General features: G+C 32.3%; 1 protein-coding gene across 1 annotated transcript in view; it reads right to left on the reverse strand.

Annotated features, from left to right (window-relative positions):
- LOC119638061 overlaps positions 1 to 7261 on the reverse strand; it is a 70297-nt gene extending 63036 nt beyond the window's left edge. Inside the window, exon 1 of the mRNA XM_038034656.1 lies at positions 7147 to 7261. The gene's annotated coding sequence lies outside the window, so the exon portion shown is untranslated. The remainder of the gene's footprint in view (positions 1 to 7146) is intronic.
- Between the last annotated feature and the right edge of the window lie 17062 nt (positions 7262 to 24323).

Below are 24323 nucleotides of genomic sequence, written 5' to 3' on the forward strand. Positions count from 1 at the left end.
ACAAATATATATATATATATATATATATATACGTTGTTCGTTTTATTATGCATGCACATAATTTCATTTACAGCCACTTGCACTGATTTACTCTCATATTAAATGAAATCTTAGAAATGTGTTAGTATCCGTTCAAGTAGCCCAGTTATTTATTTATGTAAATATATGCCAAAAATTTTCTAAAAACGATGAAGAACAAGAAGACCATCTCTCTTTGAGATTTTATCCTAATTATTTATACTAATTATTTATACATTTTAACCAAACTTATTAAGGTTAGTTAATGTTGAACAAATGAATGAACAAACGAACGAACCAAAGGAACGAACGAACAAACGATACAACGCTTGACTTAGTAATCTAAAGGGAACTTGTAGTGTAGTTGGAATTTTTATAGGCATCTTTAAAATTTAAATTTTACTAAGCTTAAGAGAATTCTCGTTAATGACGACTTGAAAATCTTTATAAGAAAACAGACTTATCTCATACACATTTCTTGCAATGAATTTGATAATTAGTCATATAAAATGAATCTGAATTATGTCTTTATACTCAAAAGCAGCAATAACTTTCTCATCTTTGAGGAGCAAAATGAATTCTTTTACATATAAAGCCGATAAAGTAGCATAAGCAGCAACATAACGAATCATAAGCTAATACGTAAGTGTTGTTAAGTAAATTTAATTAAAATTGTATAATCGTGTAATGACTATAAACTAATTCAAATCGTACGCATATATATATATATATATATATATATATATATTTTGGGTAAAAATTATCCGAAACTGTTAAGAATAAATTTTCAATAAAATATATTTTTCGTCGCGCTCAAGGTAGATAGAATTCTCTATACATTCTTCCTAATCTGCTGATTGGGTTAATGCCTCGAACGACTTTCTTCATAGATGTAAAATTTTTTTCGAAAACAGAAAAATATATCAAAAGTGAGTATCAATGTAGTCAGTCACAGTCGGCGATATTTCAGATTAGCTTCTAGTACCTAATTTCCTGTCATAGCATACAGATCGTATTTCAAAATATTATGAACTGAATTAAAAGATGTTAGCCATCTTAGACGGCTACGAAAGACAAGACCCTCCTTGTTATTAATGTCTTTACTGTTTTGTAGCTTTTCGCAATTGACCAAAATTATGGAATCTATAATTTTAACATTAACTATACAACTATATATCAATTAGATATATCGTTTGATTTTCCTATATTGCAAATGAGATCCTTGCTTTGCAGTTTGAGCAAAATGCAGAGGGCTTCAACCACTTTCGCGGAAATACCCCCGAAATATTTGGCATGTACACTACCAACAGTTTATAGAAATGTAAGAACAATTTTTGAAATTTGAGAAAAAAATTTGCCGCCATTCATCTCTATGGAACAAATAATAATAACTGCAAAATATTTTGTTATATACGGGAGTGTCAGTTGATTAATTAGCATTATTTTTATACCCATCTCCGAAGAATGAACGAAGGATATATTTATATTGTCAAAACATTTGCAACGACCCGATAGAAGCTTCAGAGGCCCCATACAATATGCATATAACAAAGTATGCCAGCAACATATTCGTCTGTCCGTCAGTCCCTTCTGTGCGTCTGCCTGTCTGCGCAATGTCCGTTGTAAGCATTCTCGTGGCCGCAAAAAGGAAGCTATCGACTTCGAATTTGGAAGAAACCTCGGAAGTTCTTGTACGCGCGGTTCACATCGCGAACGGTCGAAAGAGCCAGCCACAGCACGAGTTTACCGTCCAAATAATTTAGTGTGACTTGAAAAAATTTGAAAAATTGCTAATACATTAAAAGAAATTTTTGTGCAGAAAGCGGAGTGAGGACAGCTAAGAGTGTCGGCTCCACGTTTTAAAAAAGACAGACCAGACTTGACTTCTCGCTTTAACAACCTTATTCATATTAATCTCAGGATATTATCAAGACGTCTAATGGGGCTAAACGCTCCGAATATGAATCTTGGAATATATGTTTAATTGTAAGATTTTGTACACAATTGCAAACTGGACGAGTGGAATTCCCATTAGTATGTTGCCTGCCATATTATGACCAAAGTAAGTTCTTGCAAATGTTTTGTTCTTGATTCCAATGATGTTGGTTTTAATATTTTTGTGGAACAAAATTAGGATTAACATAAGAGCGTTTTGATTCGTAGCACTGTCAATTTTCAGTCAATTTGTCAATTTACCACTTTTACTTTACTTTTCTAATATATATTTGAAGGTCAATCTTTTTCACCGTACTTTTCGACGATGGGAATTTGGCTTGTACGTCTGCTCGCTCGTTTGTCAAGACACCAATATGTCTTAGTAGACAAAAAATTGTAATTTGGGCCCCGCAGGAGGCTATGGTCTTCCTTCTTGTCTTAATTGTCACTCAGCTAGAATCGTGGGGGTTTCCGATAAGTTTTACTGTCAACAAACTATTTGTGACGATAAATGTTATGAGTTTGCCTTTGCGAACAAGGTTTGTGGCTTTAATTCTAGTTTCGTAGAGGATACGAAACAGTAGGCGGGAAGAACTTATTCTCGAAGAAAAATTGAAAAAAATAAATGAAAAGCGAGTATTTCAACGAATCATTTATTAAGTTAGAGATCTTCTTCTTTCACTATCGTTAAACGAACTGATGAAATACATTGCCTGCGGGCTATGGAAAAAAACTTATCTGAAACAGTTTAGATAAGAAGAAGCAAAATTTGTGCTCAAAGAGACTACTTTAAGAATTCACAGAGAGCTGTTTAGCGATATTTGAAGAAGTTGATTTCTGACAACCGAGCGCATAATTTTCTGTTTTGAATTATTCTCTTTAAACATGAAAAATCTATTAAAATTAGATTGAAATAAATATGCCAAAAATTCTTTAAGCGTTTAAATAAGAATTAACCATAAAAGCCTCAAAAAAACAATTTATTTAATTGAAAAAATATCCTGAACATACCTCAATCGCACGCTTATATCCTCAAATGTCTACATAGTTAAAGCACAACACAATATTGTTTCTTAGAAATATTCACATTTAAGCCACAAAAACTTCTTAAGTTATTTTCTCTTTAAAAAAAACCGTATACTTGCGTCAACCTTATACATTTCCTTTCCCATCGCTTGCAACCTCTTTAAATAAGATATAAAATTAAGTCTTAAAACTAATGAATGTAAAATGAAACTAACTTAACAACAACAACGACGACGACAACATGAATGAAAAATAGGATATGGAGAAATTGAGTTCTCTCTCTCTCTCTCTCTCTTCTTTGTTAGTTTATAATAAAGTCATAATAATCCTTTTTCATTTCAAGAATATTATAACACATATATGTACATATGAGTATGTTCATCAGCATGTAGGTTTATGTAAGTGTATACACATTTTTGATCCCTTTTTCTTTCACTTGTTCTTCTCTGATGTGCAGATAATTGAAAAAGGATCGCAAAGTGATTTGTTTTGGTCCAAAAAAAATTTTTTTTTTTTTTTTTTTTTTATTTCACAATATTTCCCAAGACTGGCTCTCGGTATCTTGATGGAATGAATGTGAGAACTTGAGTTGAGTTTTAAATACCAACAAAATGTTTTTCTAGATGACCTTACGTTTGCTTTTGTTTCGGTCATAAGGTTAGTCGTTTGTAAATAAATACAAGAGTGTGTGTTCATTAAATTTACTTTTACAAAAATCGAAAAGGAAAAAGAAAACGAAAGAGAAAGAGAAAGAGAAGGAGAACACAACACCGATATATTTATTACATTTATATACGCTATTGCTGTTGTTGGTTATTACGTTCGTTTTTTCTGTCCTGTTTCAGTATAAATTTCATATAAAAGAAAAATTCAATCAAATTGAAATTCAAATCGGTTTACAGTGTAATAAAAAGCTTATACATACTTATACATCCATCTATGTACACATGTATCTATACATGCTTATGTATGTTCATCTAATATAGTTCCATATACCTTGAAAAGTATTTGTAATAGAAATTCGGGGAAGAAAAAGAAGTAGAAGAAGAAAAACATATGTACATACATTAGCGTATAATGTATAACAAGTTACGACCTTCAACGGGTCATATGTTAAGCAATAACAATCAAAGGTATGTACACACAAATATTTATACGAAACTAAACATTCTACTTATGCAAATACTACATTTACTATTCCTTACCTAAAATATTTGAAAAATTTACATTCGAGTTAAATACCGCAAAAAATTTTCTGCTTTAATTCCTCTTGAAAGGAAAGAGAGAGAACTACTTTTTCATTTTTCTGAATGGGTCCAGAATGTGTTTCCGTTCTGTGTTGTATATAGAAAAAAGCTTTCAATGTTAATTTTAATTATTCCAAGCAAGATTAACTAATACAAATATTCCACAAAAAAAAAAAAAATTTTTTTATTACATAAACAAACAAATATTAACCTAAAGATATTTTAGCTAACTATCGGTATTAAGGGCGAACACCTAAGACTATACAAATAAAATGTTTTTTGAAATTTTTTTTTTTTTTTGAATAGAAATTAACGCAATTTATGAACTAATAGTCGTTGAGAAGGTTATTAATCATGCTTTAGAATAGAAAAAAAAAAAAATCATTTTGGAAAAATATATTTAAAAATCTCAAAACCCGAGTGAGTCTCGTCAAATATTTTCAATTAAAAAATACCCTACCGTCCGAGCCCATTTTGATTTTAACAAGTAAGAAAGTTATATTCGCTGTCGTGACCGAATTTTTCATACCCATCACCGTTATCCTAAAAACGACAAAAAAAATGTAAATAAACTGAATTTTCATGGGCGCGGCCGATTTTTTCTACTTTCAAAATAGAAATCGTTTTCGCGTAGGCGTGGGGACGTTGTAGGCGTGCCCTTTGAAAAACTTTCAAATTCTTTTAGGCGATATTTTAGTTTACGCTCACGGGAGAATGCTTATACCACAAATACTACACAATTGCGTAGACAGAACGGATGGGTATGCTTAGGTGCATTCTAAATTTGAAACTGGCCAAGAATTTATATATTTTATGAGGTTTTTGAAGCTTTTTGCTGCGCGTTATCAAGGTATTGCAAAAAAAAGGTACATTTTGGATAGGTGTAGTCAACTTTTCCATTCCAATATGCGTTCAAATTTTTGTACATTTATCTGCTATAGTTTGTGAGTAGTGAGCAAAAACACCATTTTTTTATTCCTTTCGAAAAACAGAGGTGTTCTCAGTTTAGGTGATGCTGTGTGTGTGTGTGTGTGTGTCTCCTTCGATCGATGTGCGCGTTGCGTAACCTGCGTGCACGCACTTTCAATGTTTCTGTCAAATTTGAAGTCGATGGCTGCGTTTTAACGGCCAGAAGAATATTTATAGCAGACATTTCACAGATGGACAGACTCACAGAAAGGACTGACGGACAGACCGACATGCTTAAATCGCTTTAGATTTTGACGCTGACCAAATATATACATTGTAGAGTCTCAGATGCGGCTTTCTGGGCTTTGATATCGTTTTGACAAAATGAATGTACCCCTCATTCTTCGGTGATGAGCATCGAAATATTAAATTTTGTATGGTTGGCTAGCATTCCAGTGAAAAATGTTAATTTTCGATTAAAAGAAGAACCTTTTTTGCGTGAAAACAGGCGGTACAAATGTTATAGCGGGCCACAGCCTATCTTAAATATGTTACATAAGTTCACTTAATATCCACATGATATTTCAAAATAAAGTGTTATGAAGTAATCGACAAACTTTTATATACAAAATGATTTGAAAAAGTTTTTACCCTAGGGAATGCCAGAAATCTTTGGTTATCTTCATTTTAAAAGAATAGTCTTAAGGAATTCAAGAAATTATTTTTTGCATCATCTGGATAATAGAGTTACTATATATTCATAACTTTGTCTTCAATCTATTCTTATTTTATTTGTCACCTGCTCCGCAAGTAAATGAAATTTCAATTTTATTTGATTTAAGATTTTTTTTCCCTTTTTTATTGCAACCTTTTTATATATATGGCGTGACTTTATAAAAAAAAAAAGAAAAAAAAAAGAAAAACAAAAAAAAACAAAATGTCTTTGGTTTTCCTTTTCTTTAATGCTATTGTCTTTCTTTCTGTTCTTTTCTTTTTTTTTGCTTCTTTCTTTATTTTTTAGAACTCTAGGGTACATTTTATTATGGGCTTCGTTCCAAGTGCATATAAAGTGGAGTGCAGTGAAGTGCGGTAAAGTGTGTTTTTATTGTCCCGCCTGGAATTGTTATGTAACAGCCGACAGTGCTGCAGTCACAGCTTATCTATCAGTCAAGTAACTGTTTATAACACTTCTTCTAGCACACGTACATATACAAAGACGTACGTATATATATATATAAATATATATATAATGAAGTGAGAATTTATTGTTGGATATATAGACATAAACGCATACATAGACAACAACAAGAAAAACAACTTGTGAAAACAATTACTGAAACAATATCTATAGCTGAGCGAGCTGAGCCCGTGGGAAGTAAGAAACACATCGGAACATAACTAACAACACAATATTTACATGAGTTCACAATCGCACTCGTACACACAGGCAGGCCATGCATGCGTTATGTTTAAACATCAGCTAACCAAGCGGTAAGTACATATGTATATGTAAATGTTGGTATGTCTTGGCTTTGTGCTCTTTTGACTTTGATTTATTGATGTGGCTGGTGTTTGGGGTTTTTCGAACAACAACTTGAGCAACAAACAATCGTGTATGGCAGCATAGCAATGCACAACGCCATGGACAATATTTGCACTTCAGACGTTACAAATGTGACACATGCTAAAAACATATACAAACACACACACACACACACACACACACACACACACAAAACACACAAACATACACACATAAACACCTACATATATAAATAGTTCTAAGCAGGCAAGGCGACACTTCTTAAACAGTGAAGCAAAACGAAAGCAACATTGCTTCGCAGCGAAAAGTCACAGTAGCTAGAGCAGTAGCAATAAAAGGCCTAACCAGGAACATATGTTAACTGTAGATAGATACATATAACACAGTCAATGCTGAATGGTCATAAACAGACAAAAAAAAAAATACTCTTAAGATTTATGAATGAATTTTGGAAATTTAAGTTCTTACCTTAAAAAAAAAATGTTGAAGACAATAATTCAACCACCGACACCGACAGCAATTAGCATAGAGACTGCCAGAAGCATAAGTTATTCAATTTTCAAATTCTTTCCTTTTAACAAAGCTGTAAAGAGAGATATGTAAATTTTCAATTATTTTCAATTAATTAAAGACTTTTAAATTTCTAAAAAAAAAAAAACAAAAAAAAAAAATCGTAAAGAAAAGTAAATTTAACATTTTATTTATTACAAATAAAGGGAAAATTTATGTAAAATAAATTTTAAATTTTATAGAAAATTTATGTTTATTGCTTCTTCTCACGTCTCTTTCGTACGTTCGTTCGTTCGTTCGTTCGTTCGTTACGATACAGTTTGATAAAATTCTCCATTTAATAACATACGAAATGTAAATAAATGGCAAAATAAACTCAATGGTATAATAATTTATATTAGTTTAAATAAATAAATTAAAATTCGAATCCATTAAATTGAGTCTAAGCAGCAGAAACATTTATTTTATTATCTCTCTTCTATTATTACAGCTCTTGATAATATTTTATAACACTATCATATATATATATATATATATATATGTATATGTATATGTATTCTATATATTATACAGATGTTTATTTAACTGTTGTAACAATAAATTACATTATAAACCTTTCTCTCCAACGTTATCATGTCGAGCAATGATGAACTAAAATATTTATTGAGGTTTCAATTAAATCAAATGAAAAGCAACGACTATATACATATATATAAAAAATAAAAGTTTCTATTTTCTTCTTCATTATTTGATTATTACCTCCTTACGAATGGAAATACGATTACAATTATACATTACATATTGAACGGATATAATGGGCTGGCCTGGCCTGCAGGCAAGTGAAACGTAAATCTAAATCGAATCGATTTCAAGTTTTCATTTTCTTTTATCGATTATTTCCATTACCTCCTCTTTTGAGTTTATGTTACAGCTTCTTTCGATTATGTCACTTTCGTTTTCTTTTTTTTTTTTTTTTTGCGGTTTGTCAGTTCATTATGGAACAATCAACATATGCAAACCATGCATATTTTATTTGAATTAATACTTGCTAGCCTTTACAATTCTCTGAATTATCGTACACAGTTGAATGCCTTTTGAGAAAATTGGACTCCGGTTTTTTGTTTCATAATCTTTTCGTTCCTCTAAGAAATGATGGCACGCTGGAGCAGATGGAGTGAATGTTAATTTAGATTTGTTTGGCATTTGTAAGAAAAATATGTCGCGCATTTTCTGATTCGATGATGAACGTGTAGAAAACTTTACAGCCTGAATTCGCTCACAATTATTAGACGCTCAACTTCAATCGTTCAGCTTAAGGTCACTTTAAAGAAGATGACAATTTTCATCGTAAAAGAACTTTTCTTTTCTATATATCTTATATATATGTAAAGAATTTACTTTTCAATTTAAAAAAATTCGTAACGTGTAAAAAGACTCCGGAATTAATAAAAATATTTATAAACTTATTTCTTTATTACTGATAACTCTAACGGATATAAATCCAAAAGTTGATCATTTTTAAGCATTCAAGGAAATCGAAACAGAATCTCTCTCGGCTGAGAGAGTCTCGGTAGTAGTAGTTCGGATTGCTTAGAAGAAAACCTTCCATTAGAATGCGCGGTCGTTGGCATAAATCGATAATTGTCGGGTTAGACCCATTACAATAACATTGAATAGATCTTTCCGTTCTATAATACAAGCTATAGGAAGGTATAACGGAATTGATATTTATTACTCTATATGTTTAAAATGTATGGGCTTAAAAAAATTGTAAGCAATTTAAGGAATGTTTACTTGTGTTTGTCTTGAAAGTAGTCTCAATAGAAATTCTCTAGCGCCCGATGTCGCTTGTATATATGAAGAATCAAGTTTGTGCGATTATATAAGTAATACCCAGAAGGACTTAAAATACATCCAATTTTCCACTTACAACGATCAATTCAGTAAATGATTCTTATATATATATAATACAAAGAAAGACTTCAGATAGATTCACTCTTCATTATCCCGATCTATTCATTTTCTGAAACGATTTAAACTTTTCTTGGCTGCGTTCTTTCTGTTGGCCACATATATTGGATCAAAAAATGTTTGCTTAAGCTTTTAAAAGAATTAAAACATCCTTGGCAAAAATATTGTTTTATTTTTGGAGTAGGGTGGATTACACCTTGAGCCCATGAAAAGTGGGCAGTAATAAGAAGACGTATTTTATAACGAAAATAAAGAAAGTAATTTATTAGACGAAATAATGTAAAGTATTATTAGGCTGGCTTTGCCTGGTTATAATATTTTCATTCATTTTTCTATTTCTTTTTTTTTTTGCTCTTTTTTTCAGCTTTCTCAGAGTGATTTATCTTTATTGCTTACCAATAATGATTCAAAATCACATTTTACAGAGTAGTTTGTTTATTGGGGGGGCAAGTACATTGCAAGGACTAGCTTCATTCATATTCAGCTCGAAGCAGCGACTATCCAATAGGAACAATTTTAGCCATTTTTACCATTCGATATTAGTATTCGGGCGTGCAATGGTTCCGACAAGAAATGACAGATTGACGAACGCGGTTAAGTGGTTTCAGAACCCTATATATATAAAATATTTATGGTTACTGAAAAGTATTTCTTGAGAACAAATTTACAAGCAGAAGAACAAATTTAATATATTTTTATAGTCTCGTGATGCCTTATAAAAAACCCCACTCGTTTAACCTTTTCTCGTTTTAAATACATAACCGTATGTAATACTTTCTGTGGATGCATAAATACGGATATAAGATATCATGAATATATCATGAGCACTTTGAACAAAAAAGAAATAAAACTCTATTTAAACAAGTAAGACAATTATATTCGGTCGTAACGGAATCTTTTACACCCGTCATCGCGATCCTAGAAAGAAGGAGAAGAACTAAATTTTCATATTCTCTATGGACATGGCCGATTTTTTCTAATGCCCGAATAAAAGTCGAAACTTAAATGGTCGTTTCAAGGTCGTTTGCGAATTTTTAGGAGATACCTTCGTTTTTGCGAACGGAAGCGCGTTTACCACAGATAATACACAATTGTCCGGGTGGACGGATGGACAGATGGGCGGATATGCTTAGGCGTATTCCGAATTTGAAACTGGCCAAGATTTAATTAAGGTTTTGAAAGAAAAATAATATTGCGAAGGCTATAAAATTGAGTAGGCATGGCCAATTTATTTGCGATTTTCACAGAGATGCTACAGCATCGCCCATAGAGTATACCTTCAAATGTTTGTGAATTTATTTGCTATATGCTCATGAGTAATGAGCAAAAAGCCATTTTTCTATTCATTTTGATAAACAAAAATGTTCTCACTTTACGTAATAATTCAGGCGTGTTCTTCAACCAATTTCACCCATTTTCAATACAAATCTGCGTACAATCTAAATTTGAAGTCAATAGTTTCGTGTTTGGCACTGGAAGAATTTTTTCAACAGACATATCACAGGCGGACAGACGGACGTGCTTAAATCATTTCACGTTAATCAAGAATACCCTGTGTTCTCTCTAAGGCTTTCTTCTGAGCGTTGCAAACGCTTTGGCAAAATGAATATATATTTCTCATCGTTCGGTAATGGATATATGTATATATAAAAAAAAAAAGAAATACTACTCGAAAGTATGCAACAAAAGTTTTATTATATAGTACAGTTTGCATTTAGTTTCAAAGAATTTTTGCTAACATTCGAATGCAAAAAATGTATGTATATAAATAATATATATATATATATATATATATATATAAATATTCGCAGAAATAAACTTTTAATTATTTGAAATTAAAATGGGGAAAAAGATAACTTAAATCGTGCTTTGCCCCAACGATTTTATTCGGAACGTGTTACGGTTGAAAGAAGTCGTGGATTAAAATTTCTCTAATGCGGTTACATAAAACGGACAGTTGTCAATGGAAACATAGGAAATAGGAATCAATAGCGCAAAACTTTAGGGCTATACAGTATTTCAATAGCTCACCGAGAAGATACAGCGAACTACTACACCTACGAGGAGATGAAAGCATTTATTTCCCGTTAGAGAATAAGATCTCTAGGGTTGCCATGTGTATTGTTGTCTTTAGAAACATTATTCTAGCTATTTATTAGGCAGAGGTTCAGGTGGTAATTTTTATAAAAAATATTCAATATTATAGTCAGAAAATGTCCGCCTTTTCCTGCAGACGCGAGTAAACAGTTTTTATCATTTTATCCTAACGATAATTAGGTAACCGCACACTAGTGATGCTTTTTAGAAAAAAGTGCACTTAAGTGAATTATTTCTTGCGAATTTATTTCAGGATAATTTCTTTTTAAAAAAACTAATAAACGCACTCCAGCTGCCGAATAGCTGAAGAGACTTGATAGTCGTGGATTCTGACCACACCTTAGAAGTAACACCTTTTAGGTAACTGTAAACATATAGTTACTTAGCTTCTTCTATTTATTAATATATATCAACCCTAAACACATATTTGTATACTCTTTGCTGCTCACTTCTAATTATAATCTCATAGTGATGTAAGCTTCAGAGTTTTATGGCCTTGATATTATTATAAGCTTTGATCAATGATTTTCTCTAAAACGAGGTAATTAAGGTTTTTAATTATCCGCCTAAGTGGCCGAATAGGCAAGAGTTTCGACTAGCAACTCAATGGTTGTGGATTCAAATCTCTTAGAATTTTTTCTCTGGCTAAATTTATAATAATAATAATAGGTTTTTAATTTTAGTTGGGTATATTGTCGCCAGCAGTGATGAATAAATAAATTAACTAATCAGTTAACCACTTTAACCACTCTTTACAGCGGTTTTTTTTTTGCACGATAATTAACTTTTAAAGACTGTAATGAACTTACAATACCTAGAGCCCAAACAAAGGTGTCCTTTATAAATAATCATGCATCATGATTCGTCGCCGCTATGACATATCTCGTGGCGATAAGATTGTTTTACCGAATCAAGAAAAAAAATTTAATGATCAAATTGCACAGAGATGGTACTTTTTCCCACACATCACATTTCGTGCTTCATTTTCATTTTACATGCGATATATACTTTTATATGTATCGTTAAAAAAAAAATGTGTTTTCAACAACATACAAATAAAGATTTTTTCCAAAAACTATGCTTGCATTTTATGTATGGATGGATCTACAAAAAGGATTGTGAAATGTAAATTAGAAATATCCCCCCAAAAAAGAAGAAGGAAAAAATGTGAAATAAAGTTGGAAAAGAAAAACATAAACTCATGCATTATTTTAATCATCACTCAACGAATTAACCATTAATGCGAGCAGTTAGTTACATATGTGTGCAAACACTTCGTATTTTTGTTTTTCCTTTTTTATTTATTTATTTTTTTTTTTGTGCATATTTTAAAATTTTGCCAAAGTTATATAATCTCGTTTAGTTGTATTATGCAAACACAAGCTTTCAATTTGATATCCACTACAACAAGGTAGACGGTATTCTAGCTTTACAGTCTCTCTTGTAAAATCGAAATGCGAAAATTCCAGAAATCATATCGTGCACTATTTGGTGATAGGTGAATTTACCTATGTCTGTCCGTCATGGCTTTTATCCCGGCTTTTCTTCTTTTGATATCGTTTTGAAGAAATATTTTAAGTTTGAAAATAGATCACAAACATGGGAATTATTGACGAGCTAAAGCATATGACATACGATCTTACTTTATTAACACAGGTGGGTGGACTTTACTAACAAATTTCTCTAAAATTGGTAAAAAAATTGTAAAAAAAAAATATTTGGCTGAATAACTTTTCTTGTCTAACACGTGCAGCATGATTCCGTGAAGAGTTTCTTCTGAGATTTTGAAAGTTCCGACCATAAGTCGTACGGTACCGATCAGTGAATTGTTACGTTCACAGCTGTTAAAAAAATTTTGTTTCTTTTTTTTTTTTGCGTAGTGAGTATCCAAGGTTCGTTTTAAAGAGTACGTTACTCGTTGGCTACATAAAACTTGGGATGCATAAGTGTATATAAAATTTTTATATATTGTACATATAAATGCATGTAGAATATTATAATGAAAAAAAAAAGAAAAAAAAAAAAAACAAAAACTGTGAAACGAAAAACCATCGTCATTACTAACAAACAGTACAACTGGCAAAATTGTCTATTCGCAGACTTTATGGCAAAATTACTTTGAAATACTGGCGTGTAATTTAAAATTCAAATTCACTTAACTCATACTGGTGTTATTAAGTCAGAGAAAGACAGTGAAAGCGAGTGAGTCCTAAAAACAACTTTACTTCACACTTTTTTTTATATGCACACACGCACACACACACACACATTGTCTGCTGACATTGCCTACGATTATAAAAGAATTGTGACTGTATGTGTACACTGAGTACAGTCGGTCACAAAACAAATGCAATTCTTCTTAAAAGTAATGTTCATCACTTAAATAAGGTAACGGTATAGGCGTTTTTCGTGTTGAAGAGTTCATTTGCTTCTTGCTCACTAATTGATACAAAGTCGTAAAAGCGTTGTTTCCGTGTGATGGGGGGAATACGAATAGAATTAATGGAATTTCCAATTTTTTTTTCCAATTTTTCTAGCGGTGGTCTTATCGTCACATCTCTCTACTATGTTGTACCTGTGTAAAAAAAAGATAAATGTAAAAAAATTTAAATGCACACTCTATGGGCGACAAAACGGGAAAAGTTGACTACTCCTACCCAATATTATAATGTTTTCAATAGCTTGATAACGCGCAGAAACAAGCTTCAAAACTCCGATATATAAATCCTGTATATATAAATCCTTGACCAGTTTCAAATTTGGAATGCACTTAAACGCCTATTCGTTTGCCCATCTGTCTGTCTGCGCAACTGTGCAGCATTTGTGGTAACTATTTTCCCTTTAGCGAAAATTAAGGTAACGCCTACATGTTTGCAAAAGAATTTGGAAGTGACTTAATATTTTCCAAGGACATGCCTACAACACTGGCACGCCTATGCGACAAAAACTTTGATTTTGAAAATAGAAAAAATCAGCCGCACCCACTACATATTCTACAGGATAGAAATTTAGTTCATTTACATTTTTTGTCTTTTTTAGCATAAAGATGATGGGTATAAAAGATTCGGTCACGACCGAATATAATTTTCCTATTTCTGTTATATCCTAAAGAACTTGAGGGTATAAGGGTATATTAAAATTGTGCGAATATATGCAACACCCACAAGAAAATGATTTTGAATCGATCTAAGCCTGTCTGTCCGTGTGTCTGCCTTGTTTTTTTAAGATATTTTGCTGATTTTTCTCAAGAAGGATTGAAAAAAGTACGGATCGGACCACTTTTTACCTCGCTTACCGTATAACGATTAATTTTATTTCCCATTTTCCTTCCATTTAAGAATTACGTAGTTTCATGTTTACAAAATTGTTTTGTAGCCGGCTGTTAGGAATATTATGTAAAAACGCTTTTATCTATTTACATAGAGTGACTGCTTTTGTTTCTTTTTACATATACACAACAAGGGTTTTTCGAAAAAAACACAAAGCACGGTTTTCACAAAAAAAAAAAAAAAAAAATTACGGCTTTGTTACTTTGCTTTCTCATGTTTTCTACCATGAACGCACAGTTGCAAGAACCGGTTTTTTTTTTTTTTTTTTTTTTTTTTTTTTTTTTTTTTTTTTTTTTTTGAAACTACTCATGTACAAGTGTTATGACAATCATAACATTGAAAAACTGATGGTGACACTTCTTTTTTATTATTCAAAATTTTTCAAATATTTTATACATGTTCAGACCGTATGTCTTAGCGATTATGTGCATTAGAATGAGCAATGAAATGTCAACGTGCATGTGGTTTTAATAATAAATGTTACTAATTATAAAATTTGCAAAAGCCATTAACAATCTTTCCTCCACATTTGCCTATCCCTTGCATAACTGCCCTCCACCATTTATTTAGACCTTTTCTCCTTTCTTTTTCTCTTTTCTTCATGCCAGCATCATCTCGCATATTAACAGAAATTTCTATTATTTGGGCGGCATTGGCCGTGAATGTGTAAACGTTATGAAATCATTACTGAAATTGTATGTATGTGCCCCGAAAATGTGTGTGTGTGTGTGTGTGTGTGTGTGTGTGTTTATTATAGTGGACACACAAAACATATTTATTTAATTATAATTAAAGTCGAGCGAAATGAGTTGTGATTTACTTACCACCGTTAATATAATTATGCTTGAATGGAAAAGGGGTGAACGAGTCGTGGATATGTATGCTTGTCTGCAGGCAGGCCATGTTATTTTATTATCTAAATGCGATTTTTGCAATTAAATTATTTTAAGTTCTAATTATGTCTATTAAAAGCATGCACACACACACAAACACACACACACGCGCAAAGTATGGTAATTGAGTTTCATAATTGCTACGACAACAACAATAACTGGAATGAAAAACATAACAAGAGGAAATAAAATAAATATATAAATAAATAAATAAATAAATAAAGGCATATTTAAATTATTCGCAACAACAAAATTAGTCTCATTAGCAAATATTTATCAGCAAACACTTATTATTTTAAATAGTTTAAAAATTATTAAAAATCATTACTTTTATAACCAGTAATTACAATAATAGCAACCATACAGGAACGCGCAAAATTAGTTTTTATCTAAACTGAAAATTAAAAAAAAACAAAAAAAAAAAACAATCGTTAAATAACACAGAACACAATACAACTAAAAGCAGGAAAACCATACACTTAGCTTAACTAATTTGGATATAATTGGATTTAAATTTTAAAACACATCCGTTGAACAATGCAGTTTAACCAGAAATATTTTGCCAATAATCTTAATAACATGTTTGGAATAACAAATTTCGAAAAACACTTCTCTCACTCTCTCTCTCTCTCTCTCTCTCTCTCTCTTCCGCTCATATGTTTTAAAATTTTCAAAAACGATTTCGAAAAACCACTTAAACGATCCTGCGTTAGTGTACCTTAGAGACTTGTCTTCTGTCAGTCAGCAAATCAAGAAAAGATGGCTGGCTGAGTTGAGTAAAACTAGTTCCATCAACTTTAGTGATTGTACACGAATCTTCAAAGACTTCTTCGAAAGTATTCTCAATTATTTATAAACGATAGCAGACAGATATCATTCAAAGCTAGCCCTAACTGATTTGGAAAAAATGTTTACTATTTGGGAAGAACTTAAGAAATTTTCAAATGTCTTGCAAGACAAACTACGGAAGAGCGGAGCAGACTGTGGATTAAGCAAGTGAAGGTCACTCAAGTTTTTACCATACATGTGAATATGAAACTGAAATTTTTATATGGAAAATACCGGTCCATTATTATTTATGAAAATAGTAAATAGTCTTATATTTTATTTATGGCCATCTCCTGGTGCTGGTGCTACATCTTTCCCGTCTATTTGACAATTTGGAGGTACCACGCGATTAGGGTTTTTCTTAGGTAAACTAATCATCGTAGCATTTTCGCATAAAGTGAAGCGCTGATCGGGGTGCACACAAGCGGTGACCGCAAAGAGTCGCGCTTGATGACTAAGCGGTAATAAGGCCTTTCTTTTATAATGAGAGGAAAGTCGATTAAAGGAGCCTTCGGACTTACCTTGGGGTTCTCCCACAAGCTTTTTGGGGCTGAAGGGAGACCAACAGGCAGAGTGACTATTTAAAGGGAATATAAGATACTCGTCCGATAGGTTAGGGTTTGTGTCTGTCCGCATATTCAATAAGGGACAAGTACATGTCAGTTTTTTTGATTGTGACAAACTTAGGAGAGCCTGTTAATAAAGATATAGAACCCCTCAGACATCTCACGCTATGGTACGTACGCATGATTCATAGGCCTCCGTTCATCTTATAGTGGCAAGCTGCAAATGTTCTATCTTAAAATTTATTTAGTTAGCTTTACATATAAGAGGACATAGATAGACTTACTACTACATTGGTTAAACAAAAGATTATAAAACTAAGACTGATAGACATACACACGCCTGGCTAAACAAGAAGTAGCTCATCAAGCTGGGGCCACAACACCGACGTACGCGCACATACAATGGTTACAGAAAAGCGCTTGTCTTTCCCGATTGAGTGCATTAAGCACGGATGGACGGAAGCCTTGTTTTCTTGCTCTTTTGATTGCTGCTTTGAAGAGAGGCCCATTGAAATCGAATAATTATTATTAATAGCGTTCAATATTAACCGGATGAGCAAATTTACATACATTGATTCCTTTTAACATGAGCGGATTTCGAAAAACCTTCAACCTATATTTTAGACATTCAATCGTCGTTGTAACGTTTCTAAAATCTCCCTTATATACTAGTTCCCGCATACGTAATACACTGCAGCGATCTTATTTGCGTGAAATTTTTTATAACATAAGTTGTATAAGTGTTATTATGTTTTTCTTCAACAATATACACACACTTTGTTCCAAATGGAAAATGCAACATATTTGAAGTTTCTTTTTCAATTCAGACAATAAAAAAATTGCAATTGTTTGCTCGTTACTTATAAACCACAACAGAATAAGAATTCATACTCAGTGGGTGGTTCTGCTGTACCCGATACAAGCACAGAAAAAATCGGCAAAGCATAAATCAATATTGATATTTCATCCTTTTCTCAAAATCTTGTCAGCATCCGGAAAGACGCTTCAGAAACTATCTAAGTTTCTGCATATTACTGATCGGTAGTGAACGATGGTAGGCGTAATAGACCCACTTGCGCCAGAATATAATTTCCTTATTTATTTCTATTTCTATTTGTTTCTCAATATCACGCATTTGCCATCAATAGTCCGCTGTATTCGCACAAAGAAGTGAAAATTCAATTCGCTAATAACTTGTAATCTGATAAAATTTCTAACCAATAAAATTGTATTGAAAAAATGAAAGGACAAAAGGGGAAAATCTTGAAAACGTATGGTTTTTTTTTCATAAGCATAATATAACTAAACTCTCTATGCTGCAAGATTCTCCTGATCAAAGTCTTCGCTTCAGGCATTAACATAGGGTCACAGGACATATGCTTAAGGGAAAATTTCAAACCACTTGTTTGACGAAATAGATTCAACGTAGTATGCTTTCTTAATGATGATAACGATGATCGAATGATAATGATAATAATAATATCGTTTAATATACTTAGAAAAAACCTAATAACGGTCATAGTATCTTTAAAATATCTTGTAAGTCGTATTTACCAGAAACTTTAAAGTGACTAACGGAAATATATTTTATGCAAACCTTTTTTTCTTTATGTTCTAAGATTACATTAGAAAATAAATCCATATATATATAATAAAATGTTATCCGCCTGAGTAGCCGAAGGCGAGGAATCTCGACTAGCAAGTCAATGGTCGTGGGTTCGATTCTCAAGTGCGGTAGAGTTTTTAATAAAAGCCGATAGCCTTAGATGCTAATGCTTATAAGAGGTTAGTCTTAGAATTTATTTCTCTGGCGATATTAATAATAATAATAATAAAATGTTTTGAACGCAAAAAAAAAAAAAGAAAAAAAATGTGCAAAAGGATCACATATAATACACATATTTGTAAAAATGCACAATAACGCAGACAATTCTACATATAGGATGCGTTTACAGAATTACAAAAGACATACCGGGGGACAAGTATAATTCTGCATATATGTGTGCGTGCATGGCAACTATAAAAGAAGAAAAAATTTCAATTACAAACCTTATTGCATAACTACGTATACGCGGCAGTTTGTTTGCTTGCGAAGTGATTGCTCCAGGCAAACACACAAGTACATGTAAGTTACAAGAGTAGGCTAATACATTTTTGCACCTCTTGTCCACCTATGGGATAAATAGATAATAACTTAGGCTTGGCGTTTCTTACTTCGAAAGTTTTGCGTAGAAGACTTCAAATATTTTCTGCATTGTCGTTATCATTCTCCCTCCCTCCCTCTCTCTCTCTCTATCTCTCTCTCTCTCTCTCTCTCTCTCTCTCTCTCTCTCTCTCTCTTTCTCCATCTCTGTCTGTCCCTCTGTCCCTTCCTCTATCACTCTCTTTCCCGTTATCTCTGCCTCCCACGGCCTCTTTCCCTTCGTCATTGTCTATTTCTCTCTCTGTCTGTCTCTCTGTCCCTTCCTCTATAACGCTCTTTTTGTTCGTTTCTCTTCCTTATTTTCTCTCTAACTATCTATTTATCTATCTCTTTCGATCTCCGTCTTTCCCACTCCTTTTTCTCATCCTCTTTGGGAAATCAGAGAATAAACTCTTGAAACAACGAATGTATCTCTTAAACGAAAAGTCCAGACAAAATCATTGCGAAAAATCGCAATAACCGTGAAAATATTAATAATAATTACAACAATTTAAAAAAGAGCAATAATAATAAACAAGATTTTTGATAATATACACCACATTCAGGTTATGAATTCCATTCTTTTTTTTTTCACAACAAGAAAAGAAAAGAACAAAACAATCGTTAAAAATAATTCAAGTTTCCATGCAATGTACAGCCAAGGACAAATAGATAGCACTTTGTTCCTTTTAAAAATAAATATAAAGATTTATTAGAAAAAAAAAAAAAAATAAAATAATAGAAATTTATTTCTAAATTATACGAAGAATATTATCAAAGATAAATATTTAATCAAATTAATATAGTATTAATTGAGACAAAATAAATACGGATATGGATATTTTCCTGATCAAATCTTCGATCGACTAAAAAAAAAAGAAAAGAAAAATCAATAAATAAATAAAAATAACAAAACATAACTGAGAATATATTCGCTTTACATTAGAGGCAATCAAGTGAAGATGACTTCTTTTTTTTTTGCATAAAAAGTCAAAAATTGTAATTTACAGATTTTTGCTATTTTTGGGTCGATTGCTGTTTATGATACGAAGAACACATTGGTAGAATACTAATTTTTTAGCAAAAATAAAATTAAAAATAAATAAGCAATGGAAAAGAACCTTTGACAAATAAACTTCCCAACGCCGCATTGCCCATTGTAGGTTATCTCCATTATGACATCATTGGTAAACCTTTGTGGCACAAAATTTCTTGTCATAACAAACAACCAGATTAGATATAGGAGGAAATAAGAAAAAAAAAAAAAAAATACAGAAGAAATGAAATAAAAAGGAATATAAAGCCACAAATATTATACAAAGATGGCATATAAACTTAATTAAATCTGATTACTTAGATTACTTATGTTTGTGCCATTTTTATATTCCATGGCTAACACGCACATGTACATATACAATGCTATAATAACGATAAAGATAAAGAAAAACAAAAAAAAACATCATACACGAAATACGGAAAAAATACGTAGTGCAAAATAATATCAAAAGCAAAAAAAAAAAAGAAGAGAAAAACGGGAAAACGTGAATGAAGCAAAAAGAGAAAAAGAAGCAAGAGAAGAGAAAGAAAAAAAAAAAAAAGTAGAAAAAAACAGAACATTTAAAATTACCACTTGTCTGTGATCGTAAATCATGATTTAAGCTACAGGCGACATGACTCCTGTCAAGCAACAGCAGCATCAGCAATAGTATAGTAAATGTAACATGGTATGGAGGATCTGAAATAGACGACACGAACCCACCACTACCAGCATACACATACACACAAGAAGGACACCCAACGTAATTTGGCTTTGCTGTTGGCATACGAAATAAGCTATGACCGAAAACAAAAACCCTAAAAGAAAAGCAACAACAATAAGAACAACAACAAGCACAACAACAACACTAACCACATTAAAAAGAAATGAAAGCAACCAAAGAAGTAAAAAAAAAAGTACAATAACAACGAACGACATAAAAAGAAAAGGAAATAAGAAGAAAAGAGAAAGACAAAAGTTGAACAACGATTCAATTTAAAAGATATAACAGCCTTCTCTTTGCGTGGTATAGTTGAGTATACACAATACTAGTACAATACAACTATACAAGCGCAAGCAGGCAAAACAAACGACTACATTAACAACAATAGCAACAACATGAAAAAGGCGAGAATAGTGTAGTGTAGTGTAGTGTAGTGTAGTGTAGATTAAAGTGTGCTATTGTCGTTGTTGCGTTATTTTTCACAACACTGATACAATAGAAATACAATACGTTCTCGGAGTGAACTGAACAACTGAAATTAGTCACCGTTCACTTTGACTAGCTGAGAAGTCAGGGAGCATTAGCAATTCACTCTTTTTTCTTTTTTTTTTTTTTTTTTTGGTGATACACATTAACGTACTTATATTATACATGCTCGCACACATACAGGCATACATGCAATTTAACATTTCGTGGATTTTTGTTTTAGTTTTTCCCGTAACGAACAAGAGCAAAAAAACGTGATAAATAAAAATTATATCAAGAAATTGGAAAATGTATAAGTAAATCGCCTCAAGACGGCAATTTTTTTTGGCAAATTTCATCTCCATCACTTTCGTTGTCTCGTTCATTCTATATCTGTCTCGTTCTTTCATTCTTTCGCCTCATGTTCTTATTCTCTATAAACGGCAAGAATGCGAAGTTTAGTAGGATGTCGGTCTACGAGTGTTTTAGAAAAAAAGTAAAACGGGAAAGAACTAATCGCCTAGAACCGGATTTTTTCAGGGATCCTAGATGGAGTGAAGATTGCATTCTCTTGACATGTCGGTCCTAACGTGCTATATGTAAATCGTATCATAGAGTTCGTATAAATTTCATAACAGGTTCCATAGCTCTTTGTAAGGGGTAATCGTGTAGGCTAAAAAGCACACTTCAGTGTACTGGTTTTATTTTAAGTTTAGTGTTGCCGGGAGTTACAGGGAAAAACTTGATATGCGCAACTTAACCAAAGGGGAAGATGGACGGATACACTAACAAATAAATGGGCAGAGCCGGTTAGACAGACATAAGGAAATTGTTTCCATTATTCACATGCTTTATCAAATCGCCCAAATCGTCCGATGATCGACGAACTTTTGTCGGATTTGTCCGTGCTGGTTACTAAAGTGAAAGAATAAATTTATTTTCTCGTTTATTTCATAAGTTTATATCATGATGATATCATATATGATAAGTATCTCTGATTAAAGCAACAATCAATAGATAAGGATTAGGTTAAGTACTATGTACTACATATTTCCCAAAACTTCATATATAATACTATTGAAAGCTGTTTTTAGTACTTCCCCAAGTACCGTTTACGGGCAGAGACCAAACGCAAACATTAAAACGTAATTTCAATATTAAAAAAATTAGTATTGCATCAATTTTAAACACCTTTCGCGGAATTGTCTGCCAGTGCAACTTGCAATTACGCCCCAAGTATCAATCAATCAATTTAGGAAATCGCCGTGACGAGGCAATGGCCGCTATTAATAACTTTTTTGAGATTTTCGAAAATTTAAATTCGAAATAGTTTCGATTGGACGAACGAAAATGCTCATAATTACTGCTAACTACTACTACTACTACTACTACTACTACTAATCAACTTCGTCTTATACAACTTCATTTAAAGCTTGCTTCAGTTTCCGCAATGATAACGCATCATTTGATCTAAATCTTCCCCTCAACCATTTTTTTTTTAATATTTATAAGAATCGCTGTAGGCACTAAGATGCAATTTTGCACTACCCGCTGCGTGGTGCATTTGTTCCGTTGCCGTTAAAAGCGATATGTGTTTTAGAAAAACGTTTGATGGCAGTGAAAAGAAATCCCATAATACTTTTCAAGCCTATGCTGAGTTTGAACAATACTTTTTACCACTAAAAAGCACTCGGTTAACCAAAACACAAAAATTGGATTTTAAAAGGAATCTAGCTCATGAAGTCCTAATCGGAATGGGTTGAACTTTTGATAGTATTTTCGGTTAGCAATCCCTAGATAATGAGGATTATATATATATATTATATATATATTTATGTAGAAGTCCTAAGAAATATTGGCCGATGCGTTATCTATTCTCTGCGCTCTAGGCTTTTACAGAGACTTGCACAAACATGTAACCTAGTGTTCTCACTTTTTTAATTTTTGATTTTCCTTATCTCTCAAAGTCCACAAGTGTTCCCTCTGGAAAAGTTTAAAACTAGAACTTAATAATAAAAATAGGATCAATTGTGGTCTCGAGTATACTCACGTCATAAGTAAGAAATCGAATTGAAAAAGAATTTGAGCTAATGTTATTGTTATGGTTAATGTATTTTATTCTATACATAAAAGCAAGGCTTTACAAGACTAAAGTAACTACGTAGTCTACTTTCAAAAAAAAAAGAAAGAAAAAAAGGCCGATAATCTTGGTTGCTAGTGCTCATGCTATTTATACTCTACATCGTAAGTTTCTGAGCCCCAGGAGGACTTGAGATAGGCCCATCGTTTATTATATCGATCGATTCAGAAAGTAATTCTTTCTAAGCTGGTCTATCCATCTAACATTCTTGTGCTTCAGCCATAGATCGGAATTTTTGGAGGTATTTTGATGAAATTTAGTATACCGAAGTCTTTTGGCTAAATTCTTGAAAATCATTGTAATCGTACAAGTTTTTCAATCATTTCCCGTAAAACATCCTATTTCGAAAACTCGTTACACGGAGCATTATATTAAGCGATGTGATGTATGATGTTTAATGAAAAGCAGGGACTGATATTCGTTTTCGTCCTGGAATTTCTTTCGTTCATCTAATAATAATAATAATGAGACTATATTATGCAAAGTAATTATAGGAGAAAATAATTTTTTTTCGCATATTTCCTCGGGTACGACATCATATAGCATATTTTGTTGTCCACATCGTCAGACTTCAGCCTAAAGTATTCGCAATGCACAATTTTGTAGCAGCAAATGAAAAATTTCTATGAGGGACGTTATATTTTCGGGTACTTTGACGTATGATGCTAGGATAATTCGAATTAAAGGCTAAAGGTTTAAAATATGTCAAAAGACTTGAGATGATATCGTTTTTTAGCCCAATCTGCTCCCTACTATACTCACCAGACATTGCTCTCACTTTAATTGCTTCCACCTTAATTATGTTTCATTTCCACAAAATGAATGCAAAGCGTGTTTCCTAGATGACCTCAAAAGGTGAATTTTTTCTTTCGACTAGGAATATCATATGCCGACGCACTCTATA

Source organism: Glossina fuscipes, unplaced genomic scaffold, assembly GCF_014805625.2.
Source record: "Glossina fuscipes isolate IAEA_lab_2018 unplaced genomic scaffold, Yale_Gfus_2 62, whole genome shotgun sequence".
NCBI lineage: Eukaryota > Metazoa > Arthropoda > Insecta > Diptera > Glossinidae > Glossina > Glossina fuscipes.